The sequence below is a fragment of the Ochotona princeps genome, chromosome 3 (assembly GCF_030435755.1).
Source record: "Ochotona princeps isolate mOchPri1 chromosome 3, mOchPri1.hap1, whole genome shotgun sequence".
Lineage (NCBI taxonomy): Eukaryota > Metazoa > Chordata > Mammalia > Lagomorpha > Ochotonidae > Ochotona > Ochotona princeps.
The window spans coordinates 105,257,999-105,278,370 of record NC_080834.1 but is presented as its reverse complement, the minus strand read 5'-3'; the positions used below and the strand labels follow the sequence as shown (position 1 = coordinate 105,278,370).

Sequence of the window (20,372 nt, the reverse complement as noted above, 5' to 3'; positions counted from 1 at the left end):
CATACTTGTTATTAATGGACTGCTAATAGCAAAGTTTTATGCTTTAATATCATCTAAGTCAATATTTATTCGTTAATGTATTTGAGAGGGGGAGAGATGTATAAAGAGTAAGCAAGAGAGCATCTGAGAGTAATTATTCTCATCTGTTAGTTCACTACCCAGATGATAGCAATGGCTAGTTCTGGACCATGCCAAAGACAGGAGCTGGGAACTCAGTCTGGGTCTCTCATGTAGGTGGGGACATCCATATATAACCAAGTCATCATGTGTTGCTTCCAAGGATCTGCAGTAGAAAGAAGCTGTACACAATGTTATCTTTCCTAACTCGCCATACAGAAAAATATAATAGCCTCATTTTTCAGAGAAGTTAGTGCTCCATTAAGTTAGGTAAGTAGTCCAAGATGGCATAGTCACAGAAAAGAATAGGGAGGGTAATTCTGTGGCATAGCAAGTGAAGCAAAAACCTGCAGCGCTAGCATCTCATATGAGCACAAATTTGAGTCTTTAATGCTCCACTTCTGGGTCAACTGCCTGCTGAAGTGTCTGGGAAAGCAGCAGAAGATGGCTCAAGTGTGTGGGCTCCTGAATCTACATAATAGATCCAGAAGAAGCTCCTGGCTCCTGGCCTCAGACCATCTGAGCTCTGTTGCCTCCACTTGGAAAGTGAATCAGTGGATGACAGATGTGATTTTCTCTCCATTCAAATATATAATTTTTTTTAAAAAAGTATACAGAATAGAAATTCAAGATTGAAGTTTAACTTTGAAGCCATAGCCTTCCCTGCTGAAGGTTTGGTCCTGTCCTCTGTTTTTCTTTTTTCAACACCAGGAATTATATTCTTTTTCTTAATATTGTTTGGTATATTCCATTAATGTTTTCACTTGCTCATTACTCAGGCATTAATTGTGCTGAGTTATATTTTAAAAGGAGAAGAAGGTATAGTCCTCTCCATGAATGAACTTATATGTGATGGGGAAACCAAACATGTGAAAATTTTTCTTTTGAAAATTTATGTTGGCTTATAGTAGAGGTATATATTCCATGGCAAAACTTTGAGGCCCTCTTAATGTGACATCCACATTTAGAGAATGCATGAATAGTAGACAAGGAAAAGAAAAAACACAGAAAGCATTGAGTTGTCAGCCAGAACGTGAAATGCATTTAAGGTCATAACTATTATGTGTTGACACAAATGTAATTGAAAAAGATTTTTACGAAAAATAATTTATGTTTATTGCATTCTAGCACTTTCTACTTTTTGTTATCTTGAAATAAAAGTTGGGTCTTGACACACTGTAAGATTGTAAGCCCTGATGCCATATGAAGTAGCCAAGGGTTCTGGGTGAAGAATGGCTGTATAAAGTACTGAAGCAGGAGAGGTAGTGTGGGAGGGAAGGGGCTGCTGTTGCAACTTAATACTGAGAAGGTTGTGTAGGGCTCGTGGGTGAGATTACAATTATGCTTTATTTTTCAGACCAGCATTTCTCAAACTTTAAGTATCTATGAATTCCCTGGGGATATTGTTAAAAAAAAAGTTCTAATTCAGAAGGCTTAGAGTAGGGTCCTGGTTTCTGTGTTTCTGACAAGCTTCCAGGATGCATTTTGAGTAGTCAGGTTCTGTATCATGGGGAGCCATTGAAAGGTGTTAATCAGAGCAGTGGCATGGCTTGATTTCTCCTTGAGAAACATTATTGTGTTGACCAGGTAGAGAAGGAATTTTGAGGGTTTTAGGTCATTTACTTGCTCAAGTCAGAGCTGCTTTGAATTCAAATTGGAGCAATAGGAGGTTGATTGAAAAGAAGGGCAAAAACTTTAGAAACATCTAGTAATTCAAAAATCTTGATGACTTATTAGATTATTAGGGTGAGAAAGAACAAGAAGAAGGAGGGGCCTGAAATTTGTTGTCTGAGAAATTCAGTGTTTTTTTTTTGTAATCAAGATGGAGATGCAGGAATGCATGCTTAGACTTTGTCTTTGCTTCTTTCCCCTTTCCTTGACTTTCTCTCTCTCTCTCTTTCCCTCTTCCCAACATTGTGTCCTGATGCAATGTGGTGGAATATTCCTTCTTATTTTTAAAAATATTTATTTTTTTGAAAAGCAGAGCAATAGAGATGGGGGGAGGGCAGAAGAGATGAGGAAGATCTTCCATTTGCTGGTTCACTCCCCAAATGGTGCAATGGACTGGGCTGGGTTAGGCCGTAGCCAGGATTCAGGAACTCCATTCTGGTCTCTCACATGTGCTGCCTTCTCAGGTGCATTAACAGGATTGCAAACAGAACAACCAGGACTCCAGCTGGCACTGTGCTGTGGGCAGCTTAATCCACTGTGCCACAACACCAAACACAACAGGATAATTTTAGCATGCAGAACCTGAACCTCAGCTGTTTCTAGGACTGGTGCTGGAAAGTCAGTGTGGGGGTCATTAACACACAGGTGTCCGTAGCATTGATAGAGAAAAAAAGATCAAAGCTAGAGTCTTGTATGGATGAGGAAGAGATCCTTATTTTATTTTTTAACATTTATTTGTTTATTTTTATTTGAAAGGCAGGTTTGCAGTGAGAAAGAGAGAGACTGGGAAAGATCTTCCATTCACTGATTCACTCCCCAAATGGCCACGATGTCCAGAGCTGAGCTGATTTGAAGCCAGGAGCCAGAAATTTCTTTTTTGTTTCCCATTTGGGTACAATGACCCAAGGACTTGAGCTACACTCTGCCACCTTCCCAGACCATTAGAAAGGAGCTGGATCAGAAGTGGAGTATCCGGAAATAAATCAGTGCTCATATGGGATGCTGGCAGGTGGAGGATTATCCTGTTACACCACTGTGAAGGCCCTGGGAGAGTTTATTATTAAAATTGATGAAGCCAAAGGCATAGAGTTCAAGAGATTAGAAATTAGGGAGATTAGTGGAGTCCAAAAAGCTGTAGTTAGAGAGTTTCCAGAATGATGAGCTGGGGCCTGAACACATAATGAATACATTAAGGGATAGAAAGATAGCTTTTTTCAAAGGAGACCACAAGGATAAGAATTTCGGATAATGATCATGCCACAACTTTCATGGATTCTGGAAGATCTATTTTCAGAGTGATGAGGATTGCATGTGGTCTGGATTTCATGTGTCAAGAGAAAAACGCACTTACATTGATAGGCTATGCGGCACAAAGAAAAGGAGGAATTCAAACATACTGTTAATATGGGGTTTTGAGCACTTTGTCTAACACATGAATAGGAGCTGGAAAGTTATGTGTAGGAACCAGTTTTTGTTTTAGTGAGACAGTGAATAGTTTTTTTTTTCCTTTTTGATATATTGGTTTTAGGATTCAGTATCATAGACTAATAGGAATGTTCTGTAGCTTATCTGAGATTAGTTTGGGTAAAAGGTGAGAGTTGGAAATACAAACACCATCCACTGAGAGTCACGGTTTAAGAATGAGAGTCTGAAGAATGAATATTTTAGACCTTGAATCAAGTTAGCTTGTCTCAGAGAAGTTTGTGCTTTCTCGCTATCCCAAGTGTATCATATAAAATGATATTCATATGCATTAGTAAGGGGCATGTGTGTGTTGACACATCCAGTGTCATTCTACAAATTTAAAAAACCCTCTCTGGTGAGATAGCAAAATGGTATCCTTTTCTCCCAGCTATTACAGTCCAATCCAAAGGCATACAACTTGGTCAGCAGGACTCCTGATGGCATTTTGCCCTGATACACTCTCTCTGGCAACTGGGTAAAGTTTACAAGTTGCACAGTTCTTTATATGTAGAAGCCATTTTCCTTTCCCATTTTTTTTCCATCCCCAACCTTTTTCTTTTTTTCCCGTTTCCCTTTCTCTCTTTGAACTGATTCCCTTCCAGGTTAATGCAGTTGATTGTAAGATAAAAGAATTGAAGAGTTCAAGAAACGTGATTTTCATATTATGTTTAAAACGGTGATAAAATAAAATGTTCCGTTTTAATAATTTTAAAGGTACAGTTCAGTGGCTTTCAGCATATTGACACAGTCATGCCACTGCCATACATTCCTGTAACTTTCATTTGGCAAAACTGAGGCCCTATATCCATTAAGCAACAATATATTCCCATTTTGTACTTTCTACTTTCATTTCCTACATCGTCCTTTGCAGGCTAATCTGCATCATTCAATGCCCATGCAGTTGATGAGTCCTAGCTTGGATGCTATTTACTGAAACTTTACATTTGTTGCCATTGTCCATTGACCCTGATATTATTACAGCTGTGTTGCCACACAACTTGTGTAGGTTTTCATTATTGTCTTTCAAGAAATCTAACTTAGTCTTTTTAAAAAAATCTTTTTCAACCTGTTTGTTACACGTATCTTTCCAAGTATATCCTCAAGTCATTTTATTAAATACTGTTGTCAGACACCATTAGTAATTCATTTATTATATGACAGTTTGCTAAGGTTTTGTGGAACTGTTATGTTTGAATTTTACTTGTTTAAATTTTGCATTTTAATCTTAATTCTCTGTTCCTGGAATTAGAGCTGAGCATTAAGCTGAGATTTATCAAGATTCTGGCCTACTGCTATGAATATTTGATAATGTTATATGCTGTTTAGTTTTTCTCCTTCTCCATAAGCTAACTTTCATTAAAATACACGTTTGAATTTTTAAAGTTCATGTAATTAAAAATTATAAAAAATGAAATTATATTTGTAATATTTTATGCATATTTTACATATATTTTAAATATACATACATCAAACAAAATATTGATTTATGGCTGAATTTTTTTCTACTGATTATGAGTACTTTTTCATATCATGAAGAACTCTTGGCAAGTGTCATTTTAAAGAGCATATTATACTCTAGTACTTATCACAATTCAGTTAGCGCTTCTCTAGGCTTATAACATTTATTTATTTATTTTTTTTTTAAAGATTTATTCATTTTATTACAGCCAGATATCCACAGAGGAGAGACAGAGTGGAAGATCTTCCGTCCGATGAATCACTCCCCAAGTGAGCCGCAACGGGCCGATGCGCTCCGATCCGAAGCCGGGAACCTGGAACCTCTCCCGGGTCTCCCACGCGGGTGCAGTGTCCCAATGCATTGGGCTGTCCTCAACTGCTTTCCCAGGCCACAAGCAGGGAGCTGGATGGGAAGTGGAGCTGCCAGGACCAGAACCGGCACCCATATGGGATCCCGGGGCTTTCAAGGCGAGGACTCTAGTCGCTAGGCCACGCCGCCGGGCCCGGCTTATAACATTTATAATAGTATGTGGTACTTATTTAGTATTCATTATGTGCTAGGCAGTGCTTTAATACTTTCCATATGTGAACTCACTTAATCCTTACAACTTCTAGTCAGAAAATGGAAGCATAGTTAGGTTGACAATGAAAACTACTGGCTTGTAGTAGGAAGCTAATTAAGTCGTAACTGGAACTCAACTAGTCTGGTCCTGAAATTTCTAATCTTAACCACTGTTATTATCTGACTCACTGTGGTTTCAATATTTTGGTGGGGAGACAATCTGATAGTTTCTACTGGGAAGATTCCTAGAAATAGAAGAGTGAAGTAAAGGCTATAAAGATTTGCAAACTCTAATTTCTTTTTCAGTTGCCTTACAGGAACTTATTCGTGATCCATGTTAGCACTGATGGTGGGAGGAGCCTGCCTGTTTACTGAACCCCACCATTTTTACTTAGCCACTCTTTAACAGCTGTAAACTAGAGATATTTTTGAATGATTAAAGTAATCCAAGGATCAAACCTTCCCTAAAAATGATAAAGAAAGTGTAACTTTTTAAAACTGTGGAATTGGTTTGCTCTGGGAGGAGTCTTCAAAAAGTTCTTAGAAACTTAATGTTATGAAAAATCATATTGCTCTCAGATATTTTGTTTTACAATTCTTAAGATTAAGTTAGGGCCCGGCGGAGTGGCCTAGCGGCTAAAGTCCTCGCCTTGAAAGCCCCGGGATCCCATATGGGCGCTGGTTCTAATCCCGGCAGCTCCACTTCCCATCCAGCTCCCTGCTTGTGGCCTGGGAAAGCAGTTGAGGACGGCCCAAAGCTTTGGGACACTGCACCCGCGTGGGAGACCCGGAAGAGGTTCCTGGTTCCCGGCATCGGATCGGCGCGCATCGGCCCGTTGCGGCTCACTTGGGGAGTGAATCATCGGATGGAAGATCTTCCTCTCTGTCTCTCCTCCTCTGTGTATATCCGGCTTTCCAATAATAATAAAATCTTTAAAAAAAAAAAAAAAAAAAAAAAAGATTAAGTTAGAGACCGGCGTGATAGCATAGTGGTTAAAGTCTTCACCTTGCCCCCCCTCCCCCCGGGATCCCATATGGGCACTGGTTCTGACCCCAGCAGCCCGGCTTCCCATCCAACTCCCTGCTTGTGGCCTGGGAAAGCAGTCGAGGACAGTCCAAAGCCTTGGGACCCTGCACCCGCATGGGAGACCCAGAAGAGCTCCTGGCTCTTCGGATTGGCTCAGCTCCAGCCGTTGCGGTCACTTGGGGAGTGAACCATAGGAAGGAAGATCTTCTTCTCTGTCTCTCCTCCTCTCTGTATATCTGCCTTGCAATAAAAATAAATAAATCTTAAAGATTAAGTTAAGCTTATCTTAGGATCCATTTTCCACACACTTTTTGAAGTACCTTCACATATGTCTTCTTGTTTTATCCATGTATCTAAAATCATCACTGTTAGAAATTGCTAATGTGTGCACATGTGCTATGTTTGCTTGTGTCCATGATTTGGGGGTCATTACATCTGTCAAGTGTGCCTTTCAAAATGTAGCCTTATTTTGACAGCAGCTGTCATAAGGAATACAGCATTTTTTTCGAGCTTTTAGTCAGTTGGAAATCCTTTTACATTAATAATTGTATACTATTCTTTGACTTGAAAAATAGTATGCTGCTCACATGTGGTTTTTGCTTTGCATTATCTGTGTGTAATGTACATAAAATGTCTGCATTTTCAGGTAACAGTAACATTTGCTAACCTGGGTTTTTACCTGGAGATGACAATTCTGCTACTACCTTGAATTCAAGGAAGGCTAAAATTAGTGGGCTGAAATGTTTTGTGCACCTCCCCCCACTGCCCTTTCTTTATTTGGAAAAGTTGCAGACTTCCTTGGAGATATTACAGAAAAGATTGTTTTAACAATTTATACAATGATTTAGACAAATTTACTTAGGGATCTAAACTATTTGTTGTGATTGGATGGGAATCTGTCACCTATCCTCCAGTACTTCTCTGGGTTTAATATTCTCGCGCCAGTGTTTGCTGAAAGAAGCTTCATTGAATTATATGCTTCCTTGGGCTTCATTGGTGTCCTGCGTCTTAGCTGCAGGTACTGCTTGGACTTTGAATTGCTTTAGATCCTGAGGAGTGTGCAGTTCAAGCAGGGAGCTGGTAACTTGGAAAAAGTAGCAAACACACCCTCGACTGTGTAATCTCCACAAGCCTGCACTGCTTCTGATTCTTTTTTGTTTTTAATTGTGAATCTTGGTAGAAGCTTTGTCTTAGAGCCCGCTGCCATTGTTAACAGCAAATAAAATAACTGGAACTGCACTGAGGGGAAAAAAAAAGTAGGCTGAAGGATTTATAGCAGACCAGTGCAAACCAAACATTGCAATTATCTGCAGCTGAAAACAAGTAGCTTTTAATGTGTCCATTTGGCCAAGAAGAGAGCGAGGAGAATTATACACCCTTGCTCTTTCCTTTCTCATTCTCGTACTCTGTCTTCAGCTCTTTTATACAGTTTATCATCCATAATTTCAGGATGTATTTTGCTTCTTTAAGCTGTTTTATCTGTAGGCTTATGAGGTCACTCATGTGTGAATTCCTTTGTTAGTCATCTCACCTTTTGCCTTGATGATAGAAAATTGATCAGGCCTAAAGTACAAGTTCAATAGACAACCCCCTTGGTCCTTTGTCTAGGAGAATAGCTACCATTGAAGGCCATGAGCAGGTTGCTATTAATATGACAGCCTGCTCTATCTCCCACTGTAATTTATAATGAAATACCTAATCTCCATTATTTTGATCCAAGCAGGCGATCCCATGAAAAAGTCTTTTCATCCAGTTCCCAATGGCTGTTACATGAGAAATGGCAAACCAATAATTTTTGTCAAGTTTTTTAAGCCAACAGAAATGCTTTTCCACTGCTACAGTTTCAAAAGGCACAGATAAAGCTCATTCACTGAGATGAATGAAAAAGCCATCTGGGGTTTTTCTTTTTGACTTCCTTTCCTTTTCTCCATCCTTGTAATCAAATTTGAGCAAAATCAAATGGGGCTTTCTATGAAAGTACCTTTTGTTGATCTGAACGAGCTGGTAATTTACAAAATACCCTTCTTTTGTGAGGAAGGCTAAAGAAAAAAAGAATCAGTAGCTTTTAAAGCTGGGCCTTAGTGGGACTCTAAACGCAATGAAAGCAGTCTGTGTTGAGAGAGATTGAAATGCATTTCAAAGCCAGGCCTGACTCGGGGTACAAGGAAGAACAGACCTGTGTGCATTTCGTAGGAAGAAAAATGTGAATGGAAAGGGGAGAAGGGGAGAGAGAAAAAGGGGAAAATCTGGATAATACATTAAAGTAACCATAATTTTGGAGATACATTCATCTTGCTGAGAATGTGTACGTAACCAGTAATGCTGAAGTCGGATGTTTGCTCCATCAGGCTGCTCAACAATTTGAACCTTTAAAGTTTGAAGAGGCATGTGTTTGTGGAGAAAGTCGGCGTGTGATGTGTGTGATGTTTTTCTCCAACTTTTTCTTTTCCGCTGTGGGATCTCGTGGGAAGTACCTCAAGAAAAGCAGAAGATGCTAATTTTCAGACAACTAATGCCTACTATTTCCCCTCTTTTTGCCTGATAGATTTTCTCATGGCAGTGTTTCTCCTTCATTCTTGTGAATTCAGGAGGATGGCATAAACATCTTAAAAATGGTAAGTAAAGTGTGATATTTTCTTCAATTACTGTTAATAATTAATTGTAATAAAGCTGAAATGTGGCTATTTAAAGAGTTTGGAATCATCACGCATGTCTCTGAGGAAATCAGTTTTTTGTGCAGCGCTTGCATTCTTTGATGTGAACTGCTTTTGGCTTGGTGTAACTGGTTATAATATTATTATTATTGGGATAATGAATGTGTTAGGCATTACTGCTTTACCCTCTATCTTCTATGTTAAGTATTGTGTGGCATGTAATACATACATTCTTAGCACAACAGTTTAAGAATCAATACAAAAATTGGAGGGAACGATCTATAGAGATTCTAAGTTCTTTCACACACCACAATCTTCCTTGCACACTTCTAGCTTTGACTCATGGTAATCATATTTTCTAAGAATGTTTCTGTTTTGCTAGACATCAGAGTCTCACATACATTATGTGAGCTTATTTCTGCAAAACAAATATCCATAGAGTCAAGTATTATTTGTATATTACAAATCAGTTTGTACATAATTCAAATTCTATTTTCTGCAGTTTAATCCATAATTCTGATTAAAATAGCAAAGTTTGTTTAGAAATAATTTTCCCCTTTGGAAAAGTGAGAAGTCCATTTTTCGCTTCCTAAAAATATGATAGACATATGTCACGTGAAGACCTGAGGCTTTGAATGAGAGTGTATGTCACAGTATTTTTCTGAATGTAGATACAGCATTGGTGTTTTTAAGGAACTACTGTGTATGTCTTAAACATGTAAATGCTTTACTAGAATGGACCAACATGGGGCAGAAACAGTTGTGGTGTCTCTGTGATGGCTTGCACAGTATTTGTGATAGTTCTGGCACTGCTGGAGCAAGTGTGAACTGAGGATTCCGTACGCACAACCATGAGAGATGCTTTCTCCTGGAGACAAGAACAAAACGAGGTTAAGGGGAGCAAATCCTTTGCTGTTTAACCCTTACTGTAATTGTCAGAGTTTTAAAAGATGCTGCAGAGGGGAATGGGAGCCTGCAATTTCGGATACCTTTGTGAAGACCAAACCCTTTTGCTGCTGCTTCTCACATGAAATCTGAATTCCTGGAAGTTTGTGTGTAGGAGGAAGTCTGTTTTCCATGTTTTTGAAGCTTTAGATCCTTTTTCAACTCCCTACCACATTTGTCTTTGCCTGTGGTTTTGAGCCATTTGCTGCCTCCTAATGCTGGACTTTAAAATAGCATGCATGGCAAGCTGCCAAGACTGTGGCAGTAGGGTATTGGTTTGTGCTGGTGTTGAAGTTCCAAGGTTGTTGCTACTCATAATTTGCAACAGCTACTACGAAACTGATTAGTAAAACGTGAGGGGGTCATGAGAAAAGTAAAATTAATTGGTGCACTTCTCGATGGGCCCAAGTGTGGTTCATCCTGCAGAAGCAGGTTGAATTGTTGTGTTATGCAAATGGCATAGTGTTCTAGAGTATCAGCATGGTGTTGTGGTGGCCACTGTCTACAATCGCAGATTGTTGTAGAGACTTACCATATGAAAGATATTTTTTGAAATGTGATTAATCACAGCAGTTATATAAAATTTTTCTGAATTATTTCCCTTTATGTAATTAATACTGTTTAAGTTTAATTGTTAATAAAGTTGTTCATCCTTCCTTTGGTTTTTGGAAGAAGTTTATTATTTAGGAGTGTCTTTGTTTTTATGCAATTCCAAGGTAGTGGCACCTTGGCAGTAACTTTGTGTTTTGCTTACTATTTTTATGTCTAGTTAGTCTTGTAAGAATTGTGAAAATTTCTTTTCCATGTTATCTTTATGTGTTTTTGATAAGAAGAGACACTTTGTTTTGGTGCAGCACAAAGAATCACTGTAATGATCATGTTATGAATATGAAATAGGCAGCCAGGCCTAAAAAGTAGCTTAGGTTCCTGCTTGCTCAGTTTAACTAGAATGATTAGCTGTTCTGAAGATCTTGTTAGTAGAAACACTGATGTTTTCTCTTTCCTCCACATGGATATAAATATTATTCTATAAGCACCTGCATTTCGGGGAACTTCAGTGTTAGTCGTTTCCCACCTAACCAGTGGGACAAGGGGGAACTGAACTGCCTTAACTGTTTTGCTTAGAGGTCTCACGTTTCTATTTACAAGCAATATACTACAAAATGCAGTCTTTGCTAACTTAAAATTAAAAAAAAATACAAGCAAGCAGAAAATTGCTCCTGGAAAGTTTACATATCCAGATCTGTGTAGTATCTAAAAATTGAGAGGAAAGCAAAATGGGACATGTTTGTAGAGACCCTGAAGCATCTGAGATTGACTTTTGCAGTTTTATTTTCCACCTTGTAAAACTGATTTTGCATCAGTAACTTGGAGCTACTTTTCCATTGCAGTGACCCTATTGTAGTTAGGATGCTTTAACTGATGTGGTAGAATCTAAAGTAGAGAGGAGGCACCTGAATGTCCACTCCTAGCAGAGTGAGAGAGCTGGCTGGCCTGAGTGCGGCCAGCAGAAACTATTATAGGAAACTTGTTCTTTAATCATTTCAATCATGCTTCAGTAAACACGACTATGCCTTGATGTGCTGACAAACTATAGATTACTTAACTAACAGGAAGTGTTCTTTGGTGTCTAGGATACATGAGAAGGGGCAGGTGGATTTTAACTGCAGTTTCACATTATCATGGTAGCTCTGGACTAATCATTGGCATTCTGAATCCTCATGTTCCTGAAATGATAAAGGGGAAATTACTTGTGCACGCTTGTTCTTTTCTTGTTTTTCATGGACTGGACAGATATATTTTTTTTGACATGAGGTTGGTGATAAGATTTACTCAGGTGGTGATGACAAAATGACTCACAGGACAACAAAGTCAAGTTTCCCCGACACTGACATCACTACTCCAGATGGGAGTCAACTGCTGATGAGGAGGAAATGAAGTGAGGGAGAGCATGGGGTATGTTTTGATCAATTCCAAGATCATTTCAGTGATTGGCCAATTCCATGAAACCATAAGCATGACAACAGCATCTAAGTGGGGAAAAAAAGGCAGCAGCTCTCACCATGTTCTCAAATTCAGAACAGGGAAAAATAAACAGAAAATGGTCTTCTTTTGTAGCATCACGTCTTTTAGCCAGTACTATGCAGGTTGTAATATAATACAAGAGATTATATAAATAATGCCCAAAGCATCAGAAGTAGAGAAAATATAAATTAAACTAATATTCAGAAAAAAATCAAATACATATGAAATCATATTACAATTGTGAATCAGACTTAAATAAGGTTTTTAGCAGGTAATCCGAAAATGAAAAATATATCATCTGAAGGACATCACCTGTATGTTGAGATTGCAGAGATGTTGGCTGTAATTCTCACAATTCCCAGTGTTGCAATTGTTACCCTCATTGTATAGCATGACCAGAGTAATTAAAGAAACAGCCTCCTGTTGCACACATGGCCTGTGACCACATGATATTGGTACTCTCAAAACAAAACAAAACAAACAAATAAAGAAACAAACCCAGAAAACAAAAAATGAAAACCTGGGTCTTCCCATCTCTCAGAATCCAAGTGTTCTTTGGATGACAATGAGATCAGCTGTGTCTACCGTCTCTTGCATTTGCATATCCTTTTTCTGGTTCTTGTCCCAGATTAATTCAAAATCATATACTTCATCGTTTCATTACAGTTCTTTCATAAGATCCACTTTTACAGAAGAATGATTGGGCAAGGTCAACTTTGGTGAAAGGAATTGGAAGGGAGGGTTTACTTTGAATATTCCACATCAAACTATTTGTTTAACATTCCCATGGAACATGGAGATTTGAAAAATACCTTCTTAGTTTGGCAACACTGAAAAGTCCTTTCTGTAACCCTTCTTCATACTCCACCCAGTTTCCCTAGCTGCTTCGCTCTATTTCTGGAGCTGTCATTTTCACTGTATTTTTAAATTGCTCATACCTATTAACATCAATTTGCCATATCTGTGAAAACCAAGCTTGCATATCCAATCCTGGACTCAGGCTTAGCTTACCTTCCTGGCCCTGAAAGTCTTCCTGGTAACAAATATTACACGATTTTGTGGTAATATAGATGATGTAGCAATCAGAGTTATTTCACTACAGCTTTTCCTTTAGGGGCAAACATGCCAATCTCTTGGATTTTTAGGCACTTAATTTTGAAATATTCTTCAGTGGGTCTTCAAGGAGGATGCAGGGGATAGTTTCTCCAGGCAATTCATTTCAAGGGACTTGATCACTTTTTGGTTTGTAGCTATCCCTAAGTCCAAGTTGCCATAGGAGTGAACAAATCTTAGAACATATATGCTTGTATGAAGCCAAAGCCAGGTAATCAAAGGACAACTTTGATCAAAAAAGTTAAGGAAGGAGGGAATGGTGATTGAGGAATAAAATAAAAGTGAGAGAAATAACTTAATAAAGCAATGCTAAGAATAAATTTGGGTCTCCTTTTTTAGCGTGAGCCATACAAATTATTGTACCATACAAACTTTATTCGAAATTCTGAACTATTGTAAATGAGCATTGTCAAGTTTACTTAAATGATAATAATACAGTGCCAATGCCTGGAAAGTGAAAGTCAAACTAAAACCTCTGAAAAATTAAAATGAAATCTTCAAGTTTAATATCAAGAGATTTAGACTTGTGATAATAGACACTAAATCATTCCATAAAGTAACAGAGCTTTTATCAGTTCAGCTTGTAAGTACTCCTTTAAGAAAAATTGAAGAGAAAGTATATGAATCAACTAAACTGGTTTAATGCATAAAGTTTGAGTGAAAATTTAGAAATCTTTGGCAAAATCTTTTATAATCCCAGGCTTAAGGAGTTTCTGAGTCATTGGCCTGCATATATTTGTATTTCTACGCAGGTTTCCGTTTTAGTTACTCTGGTCTTTGCTTCTGCATTTTGGTTTAAAGAGTTGATGTTACATGGTTCTTGGAACCTTGAACTTGATTGTCAGCCAGTGCAGCTCTTTTTAGGAGAGGATGTCAAATCTGCCAACCATTCAAGATTGCCTACATTGTCATAGCTCTAATGAGTATGTCCTTCAAGAATGAATTGGAGGCTAAAAATAAATGCCTTTTGATGTTCACAGACTCCTTATAAAGTGCTCTAAAGCCCATATGAAAGATTGTAATTTTTTCTCTTATGAGACAGTTATAAGAATAGATTTAATAATGTATATTTTATTCATCAGAAGGACAAATTCACTGAACAAACAAATGCTAGCTCATTGAGGCTGAAAAGACATGCTTAGTGACAGAAGTATGCTGTGAAAAAAAAAAAAAAACCAAAGCCATTTTCAATTTCTTTGATAAGCTGAAGGAAGTACAAAGTATTTGGTCTAGTATAGCAATTTAGCATCCTATCAGTTCAAAGATGGGAACCAGCAGGGCACTCTGAGATGGGGATGTTAGCAAAAGGAAAGTTGAGCCTCCTTCTCCAGGTTTGCTGTGATTGACACTGGATCACAAGTCATGCGTAATTCAGAATTTCTTTCCTCTACCAGATCTGGACAGTAGGCTCTAGGCTCCCTACACACAAAGTAGAGTCCTATGCTGTCAAAGTTCCTAGGATGATGTGCTTTAAACAATGGAGATTTTTTTTTTTTGTTCTGTTTTGTTCTGTTCTGCTAGGTATAGCAAGGCGTTGGTAACAAGGTCTCCTACATCTCCTCATAGAAAATCAAAAGTATTTTGTATGGCAGTCTGGGGAAAAAGGAATAGTGTAGTGCATCAACAATACAGTGATAAAAGGAAAAGTTCAATAAAAAGGGAGAGTTTATAAATCTAAAGTAAGGGTGGGAATCAAAGAAGAGACAGGCAGGTAAAAAAAGGGGGGGGAGGGAATTCCAAGTAAAAACTGATTTTAAAATAATTGACTTGTATTTTAAGACTTTAGAGCAATTTTAAAGCTGTAACTTGCCTTGAAAATTGTCCTAGCATTGTGGTTATCAGCTGAGAGAATGAACAGTAAAAGGAATGGGTATCCCTCCCTCAGGGACATTATCAGTAATTCCAGGGTTTTTTTTTTAAGTTGGTATACATTTCTAAAATTACAGTATAATTTTTTATTTAGAAAGTACAAATGATAGTATTGTTTTAATGATTTTGATATCAGAAAGTAACTTTCCTCAGAATCATCTTGGTCAGGTGCTAACAGAAATGGGAGAAGGAACAGTCATTCTCAGCCTGCAGAGGACTCTTGAGAAAGCATGGCTGTTATGTCAGATGCAGGTGGATGCTGAGGGGAACAAGATTTCATTTATTTACATGGGAACATAGGTTAGCATAGGTCAAGAAGTTTTGATCCAGTCAGAAAGAATGGCAGGTTTGGCTCACATTCTTTATTCAATAAATATTTATAGAGTACTCTACTAGATTTAACTTCCAGGTGGGGTTGTCTAATATAGAATTGAGTTAGTAAATGTAAAGCTCAGACCTCTTCTGACTCCAGAGAGAGAGAGCCATCTAAGACCATGTTCCAACAACAGTGTCAAGCAAGGATCAAGAAAGAATCTTTGCTGTATTTAGCAATAAAGAGATTGCATTCGATTTGCCCAGTACAGCTTGGGTACGGAAACGATGTGGGATACAGCTAGAAGTTGACAAAGGAGAGTTGGTAGGTAAGAGAGAGGAGACATCATCTGAGAATAATTCTTGCTCAGGAGAGGAGAAAGGGATTTAGTGTATTCATAGCATTTAGAGAGACAGAATCACACCAGTGTCATTAGGTAACAGGGGAAGGCCATGAGGGGAGCTGGAGTCTAGGATTAGCCTCATCACACTCACACACGTGGCTTGCTGTGCAGGGATGCTGATGGTTTGTGGGAATGTGGAAGCAGAAGGAACATATATAGCTTTAAGGCTTATAATATAAATATTAAATCAGTGGCTGTTCACCGAAAATGCATTATAAGGTGGATTATGAGATGCTCTCAAGGAGTTGCGATCTATCTCATCCAAGTGGTATGTGTAGTTTTATATAGATTAAAATACTGACTGCTAAGTATATTATACAAAAAAGTAGATTTTAATGGGTGAAAAATTCTAGCAGAACGTGGGGTATCAAAGCACATTAATGTGAAAAGCCATGAGATATCATGAAGAAAATTTTGGATTTTTACTATTCATGAGACAGGTTTAATCTTGCAAGTCCTTGGGAAGTAGTTTAGCAAAAGAAGGACATGATTCAGAGATCATCATTAGGAAAATTAACTAAACACCCATATTTGAAAAATGGAGCAGGCAAAGCATGATGAAGGTTGTAAGGAAACTCATGAAATAGATCATGTGTGAGGGAATAAGACAGTCAATCATAGTAGAGTTACTAGAAAAGATGTAAAAGAGAATTTAGTCATTTATTAATTCAAAAGATATACCCTTGGTGTTTGCGTTGAATTAGACAGGCACAGTGCCTCTAATCTTAAAGAGCACCCAGCCAAGTTTTGCTTAGTTCTAGAACCAGTTCTATAACTCAGTTCAGTGTAACTTAGATCAGTAACTTAGTCTGGAGATCACACAGGAGGGATATGTATTTGGAGGAAATGGAAAACCAAGAAAGTAGACTTCACAGAGCAAAGAGATGGTGACACTTCTAATTATCACTGAAGAGAGGGAAAAGAAACCGGTAATGAATCTTCTGGGTTTTGTAACAGGGAGGATATTAGTGATGTTAACAGGAACAATTGAAGTGAGAGAACTGAAGGCAAAATTTTAAGTGTTATGGATCAAAGTATGTTTGGGAAGTGGGGAGTTAGATAGAGGGAAACAGGAGAAACGTTTTAAAAAGTAAACATATAGCGATTTTTAGAATGAGTATAGTGGAGAATAGGAGATACAAGATTATTATATGATTCTAGTATCTTAATGAATGAAGGCATCATTTACCAAAATAAGGAAGTCAGGAGAAGATCTAATCTAATGGCATTTTGGATTTACCCTGGATTGAGTTTGAAATATGGGTAACCATTTAGCCATGGTTTGAAGAAAAGGATAAAAACATTAAGGAAATAAATGGCTAGAAACCGCTCATTTCTAATGCATAAGCTAGGTAGCTGTAACCACTTTCATACAAGGTAAAATCTTAGAGGTAATAGAAAGGAATTATGTGCAGGAAAAAAGGTCTGGGGAAGAAGACTGGAGGTCAGTGAAACTGACTGAAAACATGTGGTCAGAAAAGCAAGGGAAACCATCAGAATGTGTTGTTGTTGCTGACATCAAGCCGACTTTTGTGTTCATGGTTCTTTAACTCTTTGGTGTTTCAGTTGCTATTTGTTTGCAAGTAGAGACGAGACCAAGAAAATGTGGTTGATTTTGACAGTTAATAAGTATTGATGATCTTGGGAACCAGGATTCCACACGTAGCACATATGTTAGAGTGATCAGAAATAACAGATACCAGGCTTCAGACGATTAAGAGGAGAGAAAGATTTTTTTTTTTGGATGTTGTTACTGTTGTAGGAAAGGTGATAAGAGCTTTTTAATTTTTTTTGAATTGTTTTTATTTATTTATATTTTTCATGGTATGGTTTTATGGGTATAAGGATTCCACCTCCCCCTCCACTTCTTCTTTTCCCATTCCCCTCCCACACTGCTTCTGCTCATATTATTAGGTAGTAGAATCGTTCAGCAAGAGGCACAAGTCTAACACTGTTTTTTAAGTGTATCATGACATTTTATGTACATTCAATGGTAGAAAGTCTCGTATCCTATTTTAAAGATGTATTTAACAGTTTAATTCTTATCCTCCTTTTCTTTGAGAGCAGAGATGCCTACTGCAATGTATTTTCACTTTTCCTGTATGCTAGTCTCCATTATATAGTTCACCCACTAAAAAGAATGAAATTGTACCATTTGCAACAAAGTAGTTTCAACTGGAGACCATTATGCTCAGTGAAATAAACCAATCACCAAAGAACAAATATCATATATTCTCTCTGATATAAGGAAACCGTCATGCAAAACACAAGATTAATATAGATAAAAGATCTTTAAAAGAGGTGGTAACAAGGCTGAGAGGAGACCGTAGTGCATTTACATATTTTACTCGTGTAAGGTAACAAAATGTTACCCTATGCAATACGTGCAGGGAAATAATGTGCAGGGAAATAAAATGGTTTCGGGTGGTATTTGAAAACAAAAGGTGGAAAATTGACATAGCAAGGTTGGGGAAGTAGTATGATTTAACTTCTGTCTCACTGTTTCCAACAGCATTCAATGAGATAATGATTTAAAGTATCTGATACCTAGTAGGTTGTCACTAAGTGTGAATTGTTAGTAATTTGGAGTCAGATGAAATAAAGTAAGCATTTATTTGAGTACCTGCTTTGTACCAAGCCCAGGCTATTTCTCTTCACTTTTTATTTTATTTTATTTTATTTTATTTTATTTTATTTTATTTTATTTATTTTATTGAAAAGTCAGATTTATAGACAGAAGGAAAGAGAGAGATCTTCCATCTGTTGGTTTCCTCCCCGAGTGGCCGTAAAGGGTGAAGCTGAGGCAGTTTGAAGCAAGGTGCGCCTTCCAGTTCTTCTACGTAGGCATAGCATCCCAAGGCTTTGAATCATCCTCTACTTCTTTTTGTCTTTTAAAGTTTTATTTATTTTTATTACAAAGTCAGATATACAGAGATGAGGAGGAGAGACATGCAGGAAGATCTTCCGTCCAATGGTTCACTCCCCAAGCGGCCGCAATGGTTGGAGCTGAGCCAATCTGAAGTCAGGAGCCTGGAGCTTCTTCCAGGTCTCCCATGCAGGTACAGGGTCACAAAGCTTTGGGCCATCCTCGATTGCTTTCCCAGGCCACAGGCAGGGAGCTAGATGGGTAGCAGGTCTGCTGGGATTAGAACTAGCAACTATATGGGATCCCGGCTCGTTCAAGGCGAGAATTTTAACCGCTACGCTATCGTGCCGGGCTGGAATCATCCTCTACTTCTTTCCCAGGCCACAAGCAGGTTGCTGGATGGGGAGTGAAGCAGCTGGGACATGAACTAATGCCTGTATGGGATCTTGGTGCTTCCACGGCAGAGGTTTAGCACTAAGCTTTTGCACCATGCCTGTTCCTTTCACTTGTATAGCAATCTTCTGAGCTGAGTATTGTGAGACACATTTAACATGTAGCAAAATCCAGAGATTGATCTCTTGCCTGGGGTCCCTTCCAAATAACTGCAGAGCTAGAATTTAAACACAAATGCATCAACATACTTCCAGGCCTTACAATTTTATGAGTAATTTTTGTTTCACATGGATAAAGAACAAGGAGCGTAATGGGAAGGAACCCCTACTGAACAGACTGTGGAGACCTACCTCACTGAGAAAAGGGCGATCCATGGAGAGAGAGGGGTTTGAGGAAGGTAGAGAGTATCTGAAACGACACTGTAGAGAGTTGGGGCTTCGTTAAGAGATGAAGGAAAGAAGTGAAGTCTACGCAACATAGAATTTCAATGAGTCTTTTTGTATAAGTATTTCTCAAAATGAAGTTTATGACAGGGCCTCCAGGGTTAGAAGTGAGCAAACTTTTTCTATTAAAAGCTGGGCAGTTAATACTGTCAATGTTATGGGCTTCTCTTGCAAGTTTTCAACTTTGCCATTATGTAAAAGCAGCAATATCTTAACACAAAGAAATGAGTGTGGCTCTATTTTGATAAAACTTTACTACTGTAAAAAATCAGAATGTTTATATGTATTGAGATGTTCTTATTTTGATTTTTCCCTAACCACTTAAAAAAATAAAATCATTTCTAGCTCAAGAATAGTACAAAAACAAGTAGTTAACCAAATTTGAACTATAAGCAGCAGCTTGCCCATCTTATTTGGGTGCTTGTTGAAACACAGTTCTGAGTTTTACTTCAGATTGACTCAGTCAGAATAATTGGAGGCAGGGCTCAGGATGATTTTTATACAACTCTACAACCACTGCTTAAGGACAGAGCTGGTTGTTGGAGAATGATTATATATAGTTCTATAGAAAATGTGGCTGTTCTAAGTCTCACATTATTGATTTTACAGCACTTGACATTAAAGAACTTGGAATCAAGCATGGTTCAGAGCATTCGAGAGTTTTATCCTGAAATGAATGGGAGAAAGTGCTGGGATTGAAGATTCAAGATTTGTGGCTAATGCTTTATGGAATGATTACCTTGCACCAGCATGGAGGGTAGATGGGTAGATGGAGGATTTCCAGGCATGGCAGGGAGACAAAAGAATACAAGAAACATAATGGACTAAAACAATTAAAATTAAAGGGGTTGGGGTTCATGACCAGAGGGAAACAGGCTTGGAAGGTCACAGATCAGAGGCAGAAGAAAAAATGCCTGTGATTACAGCAGGTGTTCAGAACAGGTGTGAGCCGTGCTGGACTTTGAGAAGCATCACATCAGGAATCAGTGTTATGAAAGTTGATGACATCTGATTTGAGACCTTTCAGAGGCTTGGTCTTGAGGGAGGTT

General features: G+C 38.2%; 1 long non-coding RNA gene across 1 annotated transcript in view; it reads left to right on the top strand.

Moving 5' to 3' along the window:
* LOC105942150 (uncharacterized) overlaps window positions 1-20,372 on the top strand; it is a 665,512-nt gene that overhangs the window by 36,860 nt on the left and 608,280 nt on the right. The window contains exon 2 of the long non-coding RNA XR_009245186.1: window positions 8,845-8,914. This is a non-coding gene — a long non-coding RNA (uncharacterized LOC105942150). The remainder of the gene's footprint in view (window positions 1-8,844; window positions 8,915-20,372) is intronic.